This window comes from Macaca fascicularis, chromosome 4, assembly GCF_037993035.2.
Source record: "Macaca fascicularis isolate 582-1 chromosome 4, T2T-MFA8v1.1".
NCBI lineage: Eukaryota > Metazoa > Chordata > Mammalia > Primates > Cercopithecidae > Macaca > Macaca fascicularis.
Genome location: NC_088378.1, coordinates 23780601 through 23794386, shown reverse-complemented (window position 1 = coordinate 23794386; position 13786 = coordinate 23780601). Strand labels below are relative to the sequence as shown.

General features: G+C 37.9%; 1 long non-coding RNA gene across 1 annotated transcript in view; it reads right to left on the bottom strand.

The window, feature by feature from the left end:
* Positions 1-960: 960 nt before the first annotated feature.
* Positions 961-13786, bottom strand: part of LOC102135164 (uncharacterized) — a 329075-nt gene continuing 316249 nt past the window's right edge. Inside the window, exon 4 of the long non-coding RNA XR_012433382.1 lies at positions 961-1092. This is a non-coding gene — a long non-coding RNA (uncharacterized lncRNA). The remainder of the gene's footprint in view (positions 1093-13786) is intronic.

Here is a 13786-nt window from a genome sequence, read left to right as displayed (position 1 = left end):
TCTATTTGCTGGTCTGGGAACTCAACCACTCCTTTAATCATTGCATTCCCAAAGTCCCCTTCAATAAATAACAAAAGAACTTTAGGAGAATACAAAAGAACTTTAGGAGAATAACTCATCTGTAATTTGGAAATTGTCTATATAGTGTCCTCTGAATTCATCATGATTTATTATTTAATGTCATTATATAAGCATAAATTACTCCAATTTAAAGTAGAGGTAATTTGAAATAGTTTTATGGTTATTAAGACTAGCAACAAATATCTCATTCTAAAAAGTGTAAGAAGCCAAATTGACTTCCCGTAAAACTCTATTTATAAGCTTTGAATGTTTACGATTTTATGGTTTGAAATGTTTATGAAGTTCTTTCAAAATTTTTTTGCCTTAAACCATTTTTTCAATTTGCTGATGATGTGGTTTATTAAAAACCCAATAATTGAATTTCACCAGAAGAGACTGTGAAATACTCCAGTGTATTTATTGTGAAGGCATAAAATAGTTTAAGTCTTTTCAGATAATACTGCCATGTAGAAAATTATTTTTTATTATTGGAGAGTTTTAAATGTTTTTTTTTTTAAATGTGGATATTAGGTCAAATATGACCATGGGAAATTCTGCATCTAATAAAGGTTTTAAAACCACATTTACTTAATAGATATAAAGAATTTTACCTACTGAATTACACAGTCTATAGTACTGGTTTGAACTTTTATTAATAAACTATGCACTATGAGAACATTTTGTTGAAAGAAAAGCAATACTGGATTATCTAAACAACCTTAACACAAATGTGAGTTTAAAGTCTCTTTTCAGGCCAGGCACGGTGGCTCATGCCTGTAATCCCAGCACTTTGGGAGGCCGAGACAGGTGGATCACTGAAGGTCAGGAGTTCGAGACCAGCCTGGCCAACATGGTAAAACCCTGTGTCTACTAAAAATACAAAAGAAAAAAATTTACCTGGGGCTGGCTGCATGCCTGTAATCTCAACTACTCAGGAGATGAGGCAGGAGAATCGCTTGAACCTGGGAGGCAGAGGTTGCAGTGAGCTGAGATGGCGCCACTGCACTCCAACCTGGGTGACCGAGCGAGATTCTGTCTCAAAAAACAAAAAACAAAAAGTCTCTTTTAATAAAAATTTACTTCATATTTTAGCCACATTTTTCTTCACTACCACTATATTATGTAATGTGGCTATCGTTTTATAAATAAAAATGTATTAGGCCATAATAGTCATTTATTTGTCATAGGGACAAAAAAGAGAGAGAATCTATGACTCCACAAAGATTACAGAATGAAATAAAACTACAGAAATATCAACATACTGGATATTTGAGATTTGTTCTAAGGAGTTCTTGAGTACAAATATGTAACCCAGCTATTTACCATAGACTGAGGAAAGGGCAATTTCAGACCATTAAATACTTTCCACAGCTCAACCCAAATATAAACCATTCTCAGCCTGAGAATCCCAAACTGCTTTTCTCATGTATTTCCCAAGATCCTAGAAAAGCCCTGACAAGAGCTTTTCTCCAAGCTCCACACCACCCTCCTAACAGTGCAAAATGGAATTCAACTAGGAAGGGAAAGCTTTCGGCCTTCCTTTGTATATCACTGTGCCTGTCTTCCCACTCGTACTTTGTTATCCATTCATACACTCACTTCTTCTATCAGGCATTTAGTCAGCAAACGTGTACCTATTGTTTCCTAGGCAGCTTATAAGCATTGAAGACATAAGGTAACACATGCTGTTTGTCCTTGGAGAACTTTCAATATAAAAGGGTCCACGGATAGGAAAGAGATAATTGCACCACACGAAAAGTGTTAAGATAGACTGTGGACAAGCGCCTAGCAAAGCAGAGAATGAGGTCCCCTCAATCAAACTCAGGGAATTAAAGGATTTCTTAGGCGCTGTGATACTTTTACAGGGTTTTGAAAAATGAGTAGAAATTAAACAGAGTAAAATGAGGACAAAGGTGTTCTATGAATAGGAATTAATATACACAACATCCAGGATAAACAAAAGAGCATGCTGCTTCCAGAAAAATTTAAGTATTTGTTTATGCTAAGAGCAATGAAAATTTGGGAAAGACTGGTAGGAGACAAAATAAAGAGACAGCAGGAGATTACAATGGGCCTACATGCCAGGCTAAGGCATCTATTAATATTACGATAAAAACTATGAAAGTCCATTGGTTTTAAGCAGAGGAATGGCACAATCACAGTTAATTTTTGGAACTATTACTCTGACAGCAGTGTGGAGAATGAACTAGAAGGGCTCCAAATAAACATTAGGAGACCAGTTAAGACAATTCTGCTATAATCCAGGCAAAAATAATAACAATCGCAGTAACTAACATTTATGAAGCACACATTGTATGCTGGATTCCATTCTTAATGATTTTATATGCATTAGCTTACTCACTTCCACTATCACTCTACAAGTCAGGTTGTGTTCTTATTTTTAACTTTAAATATTAGTCAACTTAAAATAAAAAAGATAAGTAACTCGTCAAAGCCTACATAATGAGTAAGCAGCTGAATTATGATTTGAACTTAGGTCTATCTAGCCTGGAATTTCATCACCATGCTCTAGGAATTAGTATCCGAACTTGAGGACCTGAGGAGTGAGATTAGAAATGTAATGAAAAAATATATATATATATATATATATTTGAATATGAAAGATACATATGAATATGCATAATACATGAAACGTGTGAATATATATGAAAGATATATATGTGAATATATATAATGTATGAAAGATATATGAATATGTATGAAATATATAATGAAAGGATTTCTATAAAAGATATACAGATATATAATGAAAATATTTTATTACATATATATGTAATGAAAGATATAGAAAGAAAGACAGAGGGAGAGAGATTGTTATATTATGAATAATTTAAATTCAGCTTAAATTTTGTAGTCCTGGGATGATTAAATATATCACAAAAATTAGTGAAATAGACTCTTCAGAAGTCTACTTACATGAAAAAATTGAGGAAATTCCTTAGAGAAAAAGAGCTCACTTTGGAAATATAGAAATTCAAGGTGTAACTATGGCTGCAAGTGAACAAATCCAACAGAGTAAGTACTAATTGATTGGGAAACCAATTGGGTATCTATTGTTGATTGCTTATTATTTAACTTTTCCTCTGGTCTATCCCTTAAGGATACGTAGGGAAGTAACTCATCCTCCTGTGTTTCTTCATAGGACATACAAGTGCCAGGTATCCATCCCCTAGCTCCAGTGCAGTGCTGTGAGCAGAAGCATAGATGAGAGAAGTGGTGGTGGTACAAATTCACAAGAACAGTGCTGGCAATAATGCCTGTGGGAGATGGCAGAAGATTATCAACGTCAGTAATAAACAGTTATTCCCTAGCTAGAGGAAGATCATTTGGGTTCTGTGCAATTAGTTAGTGTAACATATTACAAAGTGAATCCAACAGAATCATCACTAGGAACTGTAATCTCTTCATGCCTGGACCAATTGGTGAGTATAAAGGTGAGGAGAAAAGTTCATTTAGGCTCTAGAAAAAAAACTGTGTCTGATCTCTCAGGAAACCTAGAACGGACTGGTGCATAAAATGATTGGAAAATAATGATTGAAAGCCTAGCCTGAGCAGCTAAGTCATCCTATATGCATAGGATGCAAGACATGGATAGTGTCCTCTGCACATGCCACTTCTTCAAGTAAGTTCTCAGTGGTGAGTGGAGGTCTCACTGCTGGCTGCAAGAGGTATAGGTGATGTAAGTCAAAACTCTCCCCCTGGAAATAATCTGTCATTACCAGTTGTGGGATGTATATGAAACACCGTCAGAGCATTGATTTCCTTCTACTTCCCTAGTGTACCAGAAGGTGCCACATCTGTAGCCTGTCCCTGTGTCTGAGAGTCTGTCCCAGAAGAAATGGTGGAGTGGCTCAAGTCAAAAACCTTTTATATTTCTATTATTCCAAGTTGGGATTCTCAGGTATGGCACATAAGAAATTTGAAGTATTTTACTGGAAAAAGAATGTAGCAGAGATTCAACCTTAAGCCTAAGTTCTGTTTGCCTTAGGATTCAGCTGTATTTGGGCTTATTTGGAAGATAGATTTCCCTAAGTCTGCCAAAGTTCTAATTAAATAAATAATCTGGAAACACTTTAAAGAGAATTAATAACTTGAAAGACTTTGCTTATACAGCAATCATCAGGCATGCAGTAGCAATAATGAACTTTAACAGCAACACTGGGAGTCATGATATATAGTGTCCTAGACACTAAGCGCCAGCATTCTTGGTATATTTTGTTTTAGGTTTCCACTACCTTAATGCAAATAACATGAACATCAGAAGTAGTAGCAACATTTTTATAAGGCAGCAGTAGTGGCTCTGGGGGACTTCTGTAATATGATATTGCTGGCATAATTTACTATTAATATCAGAAGCAATTGAAGATATAAGGAAAAGACACTAGGTGACATCAGCAAGATAGCCACTATGGTTTGAATGTTTGTCCTCTCCCAAACTCACTTGAAATTTAATTGCCATTTGTAACAGTATTAAGAGGTAGTACCTTTAAGAGGTGATCAGGCTATGAGGCTTGGCCCTAATAAGTGGATTAATGCCATTATTGCATGGAGTGGATTTGTTATCATGGCAATGGCTTTCTTACAAAAGAACAAATTCAGTCCCCTTTTATCTCTCTCTCACTCTCACTTTGCCCTTTTGCCATGATGCTTTATGCCACGTTATGATGGAGAAAGAAGGCACTCACCTGATGCTGGCACCTTGATATTGGACTTACCGACCTCCAGAACTATGGGCCAAAAAAATTTCTGTTTATTATAAATCATCCAGTCTGTGGTATTCTGTTATAACAGTTCAAAACATACTAAGGCAACGACAGAACAGAAGTTTTCAGCTCTTATCCTCTCTTGGAAACATCAATTTAAAACGAGTATTCATGCAAAAAAAAAATGCTTTTATAAGAGCTAAAGAATCCAGGTGAAAAAGTACAGCATCTAGGTGGAGGACAGAAATTTTTTAAATGAAGAATTGAAGAAAGTAGCAAGGACAGCTTTTCATTACCTGTGTCACTCCTCCCCTAAGCCTGGGAAACAGAGAGGGAGGAGAAATACACTCTGTGTGGGGAAGGAGGGAGTAGAGTAAGCACACAACTTTGCCTCAGACCCTAGCACCAGACTCGCCCCAGCGACTCCTGGTGCAAGGCTGGCCTCTGTGGCCCCAGGTTCCAGGCTGACCACTGTGGACAAAGAATCTAGGCCTGCCCTAGCATCAGGCCAACCCACAAGCCCAGCCTTGAAGCCAACCATAGGATAAGGCGAGCTCAAATGGAACTAGGCTCTATGCCCACCCCATGGACCCAGGATCCACATGTTCCGCCACTGATCCAGATGCCAGGCCCACCCCAGTGAATGCCAGAGCCAGGTCAACTGCCACAGACTCAGGACCAGATTCATTTCCAAAGACCCAGACTCCAGACTCACCCCAACCCCAGGCTGGCAGCCCTAGACTAGGGTTCAAAGCCCACCTATGTGTCAGGGTTGCCCCATGTGGACCTAGGCTTCAGGCCTGTTCTCACAGACCCACACACATGAACAATTGACCTGAGGACAGTATTGGATGCCCTGCCTAGAATATCTAAGCAGATGGGGTGCTGAAGTGCTTTTCCTGTTAAAGCCAATCTGTAAAGACTAGAAGAGGTGTCTACTTCAAAAGGGCAATTCAAGGATCAAAAATAATCAGGGAAATATGACACCACTAAAGGAACAAAATAAAGCACCAATAACCAATCCCAAAGAAATGAAGATCTACAAATTGCCTGCCAAAGAATTAAAAATTATTTTCTCAGTGAGCTACAAAAGATAGACAACTAAATGAACAAATGAGAAGTTCAAAAAAGAAATAGAAACCATAAAAAAGAACCTAAAAGAAATTCCAGAGCTAAAGAAGACATTGACAGCACTGAAAAATTCCATAGAGGGCTTCAACAGCAGATTTAATTAAACAAAAGAAAGAATCAGCAAGCTCAAACACAGGTCATTTAATGTACCCAGTCAGAGGAATGAAAAGAAAAATGAGTGAAAAACATTGAAGAAAGGCTTATGGCTTTGAGACACCATCAAGAAAACTAGTATATGGATTATGGAAATTTCAGAAGGAACAGTGAAGGAGAAAGGGACAGAAAGCTTACTTAAAGATATAATGTTAGCTTCCCAAATCTAGAGAGGAAACTGAACTTCTAGATCCATGAAGCCAAAATAACCCAAATAGACTGAAAGTGCAAAGATCTTCATCAAAAAAATTGTAATAAAATTATCAGAAATCAAAGAAAAATAATTTTAAAAGCAGCAAGAGAAAAGTAATTCATCACATAAAAGGGAACTCAGCAGAAACCCTGTATACCAGGAAAGAGTGGGATAATAGATCCAAAGTGTTGAAAGAAAAAATATTGGCCAATAAAAGTTTATACCCAGTGAGTCTGTTTTTCAGAAATACACAAGAACTTTTCCAGAAAAACAAAACCTGAGATAGTTTATAACCCTTAGACTTGCCCTACAAGAAACCTTAAAAGGAGTTTTATAAGCCCATTCTACTAAGATACTAAGACACTACTACTGGATCATATTATAGCTCTATCCTAATGTTTTCCAGAATCTACATACTGTTTCCCATAACGGTTGCAATAATTTACATTACTACCAATAGTATGCCAGTGTTCACTTCTCTCCACATCCTTGCCAACAATTATCTTTCATCTTTTTGACAGTAGTCATTTTAACACGTGTGAGGTGATAACTCATTGTAATTTTGATTTGCATTCCATGCTGATTAGTGATGTTAAGCATTTTTTCATATATCTGTTGGCTATTCTATATATTGTCTTTTGAAACATGTCTATTTAGGTCCTTTCCCCATTTTAAAAAATTGGTTTTTTTTTTTGTTATTGAGTTTCTTAATATATTTTTAGATGTTAACTCCTTATCAAATGATACTAAGCCCAGTCAGTGTAATCCCTACATAAATTCCAGTGCCATTATTCACAGAAACAGAAAAATGATTCTAAAACTTACATAGAACCATAAAGGATCCCAAATGCAATCCTGAGCAAGTAGAACATAGCTGAATGCATCACACTACTTGATTTCAAAGTATCCTACAAAGTTGTAGTGATCAAAACAGTACAGTATTGGCATAAAAACAGACCCACAGACCAATGCAACAAAACAGAACCCAAAATAAGTCCCTGCATTTATGGTAAATTTATCTTCAACAAAGTTGAAAAGACATACAATGCAAAAAGGATAGTCTCTTCTATAAGTGTTGTTGGGAAAACTGGATATTGACTCTTGGAGGAATGAATTTGAATCATTATCTCACACTATATGCAAAAAATCAACTCAAAATGAATTAAAGACCTGAAATTGTAAATCTGCTAAAAAGAAAACTGAGTGAAAAACTATGCTATTTAATACGTGCAATGATATTTTTTTGAATATGACTTCAAAAACACAGGCAACATAAGCAAAAATAGGTAAAGAGGATAGCATCAAACTAAAAAGCTTTTGCATGGCAAAGGAGATAATAGAGTGAAAAAATGACCTGTAGAATGGGAAAATATATTTGCAAGGTGTTAACATCTAAAATATATTAAGAAACTCAACTCAATAGCAAGAAAACAAATAACCCCATTTTTTAAATGGGCAAAGGACATAAATAGATACTTCTCAAAAGACATTATACAGAATAGTCAACAGATATATGAAAAAAAAATGCTAACATCACTAATCAGCATGGAATGCAAATCAAAAGCACAATGAGTTATCAACTCACACTTGTTAAAATGACTACTATCAAAAAGATGAATAATAACTGTTGGCAAGGAAGTGGAGAAAAGGGAACACTGGCATAACTATTAGTGGTAAGGTAAATTGGTACAACCATTATCGGAAATAGTATGTAGGTTCTTCAAAAAATTAAAATAGAGTTATGGTGTGATCCAGTAATCCCATTTTTAAGTATTTTAAAGAAAATAACATTGGTATATTGAAGAGATTTCTGCACTCCCACGTGCATTGTAGCATTCTTCACAATAGCCAAGATATGAAATCAACCTGTGTCCATTGACAGATGAATTTGGATAACAATGTTATTCAGCCTTAAAGATAGAAAGGAAATCTTTTCGTTTGCGACAATATGGATAAATTGGAGGACCTTATGCTAAGAGAAATAAGCCAGGCACAAAAAAACAAACATCACATGATCACACTTATATATGGAATCTAAAAATCAAATTCATAAAAGAAGAGAGTAGAATGGTGTTTGCCACGGGCTGATAGATGTGGGGATTGCAGAAATGGTCAAATGGTGCAAAGTTTCAGTTTTTCAGGATGAGTTAGTGCGGGAGATGTAATATAAATCATAGTGACTGTACTTAATAATACTGCATTGTATACTTGGAATTTCCTAAGGGAGTAGATCTTAAATGTTCTCAGCACAAAAAAAAAAAAAAAAAAATGGTAACTACTTGAGATGATGGATATCTTAGTGAGCTTGTGGTAATCATTTAACAATATAAATCAAAACATCATTTTATACCACATAAATATATATAATTTTCATTTATCTGTTAAATCTCAATTGCATTGTGGGGAATAAAAAGCTAATAACAGACTGATCTGAAAGGAGTGTCAAGTTCTTGAAATAAATATGAGACACTCACTGGAAATACCAGGAAAAGTTCAGGAAGAACTTGAAGGAAACCAGAAATTTCCAAGATTAAATGGGTCCAGTGTCAAAGAAACAGTGTTTTATGATTTACTGTGTAACCTTGAAAGGAGAAAATAACTGACGGATAATTGTCTGAAATGACTCCAACTTTTTGACTTAGGTTGTAGGTAGATAGTAATGCTAGTCACCAAGGTAAAACTTCTAATACAAAGGACAAATTTTGGGCAGGATAAGGAGGGATGGATAGCTTGGGAGATGATAAACTTAGTTTTTATTCTGAGCACTGCACATTGTACAGATAGAGAATGTTCATTATGTAGCATACAATAGTCTTGATCTCGGAAGAGCAATCAGTAATTCCAAACACACAAACAAAAAACAAAAAGTGAGGAGGCGGAGCAAGATGGCCAAATAGGAACAGCTCCAGTCTCCAGGTCCCAGCGTGAGCGACACAGAAGACAGGTGATTTCTGCATTTTCAACTGAGGTACTGGGTTTCTCTCACTAGGGATTGCCTGACAATCAGTGCTGGTCAGCTGCTGCAGCCCGACCAGCGAGAGCTGAAGCAGGGCGAGGCATCACCTCACCTGGGAAGAACAAGGGGGAAGGGAATCCCTTTTCCTAGCCAGGGGAACTGAGACACACAACACCTGGAAAATTGGGTAACTCCCACCCAAATACTGTGCTCTACCAAGGATCTTAGCAAACGGGCACACCAGGAGACTATATCCCACACCTGGCCGGGAGGGTCCCACGCCCACGGAGCCGCCCTCATTGCTAGCACAGCAGTCTGTGATCTACCAGCAAGGCAGCAGCGAGGCTGGGGGAGGGGCACCTGCCATTGCTGAGGCTTAAGTAGATAAACAAAGCCACTGGGAAGCTGGAACTGGGTGGAGCTCACAGCAGCTCAAGGAGTCCTGCCTGTCTCTGTAGACTCCACCTCTGGGGACAGGGCATAGCTAAACAACAACAACAACAACAAAAAGCAGTTGAAACCTCTGCAGACGAAAACGACTCTGTCTGACAGCTTTGAAGAGAGCAGTGGATCTCCCAACATGGAGGTTGAGATCTGAGAATGGACAGACTACCTGCTCAAGTGGGTCCCTGACCCCTGAGGAGCCTAACTGGGAGACATCCCCCACTAGGGGCAGACCGACACCCCACACCTCACACGGTGGAGTACACCCCTGAGAGGAAGCTTCCATAGCAAGAATCAGACAGGTACACTCGCTGTTCAGCAATATTCTATCTTCTGCAGCCTCTGCTGCTGATACCCAGGCAAACAGGGCCTGGAGTGGACCTCAAGCAATCTCCAACAGACCTACAGCTGAGGGTCCTGACGGTTAGAAGGAAAACTAACAAACAGGAAGGACACCCACACCAAAACCCCATCAGTCCGTCACCATCATCAAAGACCAGAGGCAGATAAAATCACAAAGATGGGGAAAAGCAGGGCAGAAAAGCTGGAAATTCAAAAAAAAGAGCGCATCGCCCCCTGCAAAGGAACGCAACTCATCACCAGCAACAGATCAAAGCTGGATGGAGAATAACATTGACGAGATGAGAGAAGAAGCCTCCAGTCTATCAACTTCTCAGAGCTAAAGGAGGAATTACATACCCAGCGCAAAGAAACTAAAAATCTTGAAAAAAGAGTGGAAGAATTGATAACTAGAATAATTAATGCAGAGAAGGCCATAAACAAATGGACAGAGATGAAAACCATGACACGAGAAATACGTGACAAATTCAAAAGCTTCAGTAACCAACTTGATCAACTGGAAGAAAGAGTATCAGCGATTGAGGATCAAATGAATGGAATGAAGTGAGAAGAGAAACCTAAAGAAAAAAGAAGAAAAAGAAATGAAAAAAGCCTGCAAGAAGTATGGGATTATATAAAAAGACCAAATCTACATCTGATTGGGGTGCCTGAAAGTGAGGGGGAAAATGGAACCAAGTTGGAAAACACTCTTCAGGATATCATCCAGGAGAAGTTCCCCAACCTAGTAGGGCAGGCCAACATTCAAATTCAGGAAATACAGAGGACGCCACAAAGATACTCCTCGAGAAGAGCAAATCCAAGACACATAATTGTCAGATTCACCACAGTTGAAATGAAGGAAAAAATCTTAAGGGCAGCCAGAGAGAAAGGTTGGGTTACCCACAAAGGGAAGCCCATCAGACTAACAGCAGATCTCTCGGCAGAAACTCTACAAGCCAGAAGAGAGTGGGGGCCAACATTCAACATTCTTAAAGAAAAGAATTTTAAACCTAGAATTTCATATCCAGCCAAATTAAGTTTCATAAGTGAAGGAGAAATAAAATCCTTTACAGATAAGCAAATGCTAAGAGATTTTGTCACCACCAGCCCTGCCTTACAAGAGACCCTGAAGGAAGCACTCAACATGGAAAGGAACAACTGGTACCAGCCGTTGCAAAAACATGCCAAAATGTAAAGACCATCGAGGCTAGGAAGATACTGCATCAACTAATGAGCAAAATAACCAGTTAATATCATAATGGCAGGATCAAGTTCACACATAACAATATTAACCTTAAATGTAAATGGACTAAATGCTCCAATTAAAAGACACAGACTGGCAAACTGGATAAAGAGTCAAGACCCATCAGTTTGCTATATTCAGGAGACCCATCTCACATCCAGAGACATACATAGACTCAAAATAAAGGGATGGAGGAAGGTCTACCAAGCAAATAGAGAACAAAAAAAAGCAGGGGTTGCATTACTAGTCTGTGATAAAACAGACTTTAAACCATCGAATATCAAAAGAGACAAAGAAGGCCATTACATAATGTAAAGGGATCAACTCAACAGGAAGAGCTAACTATCCTAAATATATATGCACCCAATACAGGAGCACCCAGATTCATAAAGCAAGTCCTTAAAGACTTAAAAAGAGACTTAGACTCCCATATAATAATAATGGGAGACTTCAACACCCCACTGTCAACATTAGACAGATCAACGAGACAGAAAGTTAACAAGGATATCCAGGAATTAAACTCAACTCTGCAGCAAGCAGACCTAATAGACATCTACAGAACTCTCCACCCCAAATCAACAGAATATACATTCTACTCAGCACCATATCACACTTATTCCAAAATTGACCACATAATTGGAAGTAAAGCACTCCTTAGCAAATGTACAAGAATAGAAATTATAACAAACTGTCTCTTGGACTACAGTGCAATCAAACTAGAACTCAGGACTAAGAAACTCAATCAAAACCGCTCAACTACATGGAAACTAAATAACCTGCTCCTGAATGACTACTGGGTACATAACGAAATGAAGGCAGAAATAAAGATGTTCTTTGAAACCAATGAGAACAAAGATACAACACTGGAATCTCTGGGACACATTTAAAGCAGTGTGTAGAGGGAAATTTATAGCACTAAATGCCCACGAGAGAAAGCTGGAAAGATCTAAAATTGACACTCTAACATCACAATTAAAAGAACTAGAGAAGCAAGAGCAAACACATTCAAAAGCTAGCAGAAGGCAAGAAATAACTAAGATCAGAGCAGAACTGAAGGAGATAGAGACACAAAAAACCCTCCAAAACATCAATGAATCCAGGAGTTGGTTTTTTGAAAAGATCAACAAAATTGATAGACCGCTAGCAAGACTAATAAAGAAGAAAAGAGAGAAGAATCAAATTGACACAATAAAAAATGATAAAGGGGATATCACCACCGACCCCACAGAAATACAAACTACCATCAGAGAATACTATAAACACCTCTATGCAAATAAACTAGAAAATCCTGAAGAAAGGGATAATTTCCTGGACACTTACACTCTCCCAAGACTAAACCAGGAAGAAGCGGAATTCTTGAATAGACCAATAGCAGGCTCTGAAATTGAGGCAATAATTAATAGCCTACCAACCAAAAAAAGTCCAGGACCAGATGGATTCACAGCTGAATTCTACCAGAGGTACAAGGAGGAGCTGGTACCATTCCTTCTGAAACTATTCCAATCAATAGAAAAAGAAGGAAACCTCCCTAATTCATTTTATGAGGCCAACATCATCCTGATACCAAAGCCTGGCAGAGACAGAACAAAAAAAGAGAATTTTAGAGCAATATCCCTGAAGAACATCGATGCAAAAATCCTCAATAACATACTGGCAAACCGAATCCAGCAGCACATCAAAAAGCTTATCCACCATGATCAAGTGGGCTTCATCCCTGGGATGCAAGGCTGGTTCAACATATGCAAGTCAATAAATGTAATCCAGCATATAAACAGAACCAAAGACAAAAACCACATGATTATCTCAATAGATGCAGAAAAGGTCTTTGACAAAATTCAACAGCCCTTCATGCTAAAAATGCTCAATAAATTCAGTATTGATGGAACATATCTTAAAATAATAAGAGCTATTTATGACAAACCCACAGCCAATATCATACTGAATGGGCAAAAACTGGAAAAATTCCCTTTGAAAACTGGCACAAGACAGGGATGCTCTCTCTCACCACTCCTGTTCAACATAGTGTTGGAAGTTCTGGCTAGGGCAATCAGGCAAGAGAAAGAAATCAAGGGTATTCAGTTAGGAAAAGAAGAAGTCAAATTGTCCCTGTTTGCAGATGACATGATTGTATATTTAGAAAACCCCATCATCTCAGCCCAAAATCTCCTTAAGCTGATAAGCAACTTCAGCAAAGTCTCAGGATACAAAATTAATGTGCAAAAATCACAAGCATTCTTATACACCAGTAACAGACAAACAGAGAGCCAAATCATGAATGAACGTCCATTCACAATTGCTTCAAAGAGAATAAAATACCTAGGAATCCAACTTACTAGGGATGTAAAGGACTTCTTCAAGGAGAACTACAAACCACTGCTCAGTGAAATCAAAGAGGACACAAACAAATGGAAGAACATACCATGCTCATGGATAGGAAGAATCAATATCGTGAAAATGGCCATACTGCCCGAGGTAATTTATAGATTCAATGCCATCCCCATCAAGCTACCAATGACTTTCTTCACAGAATTGGAAAAAACTGC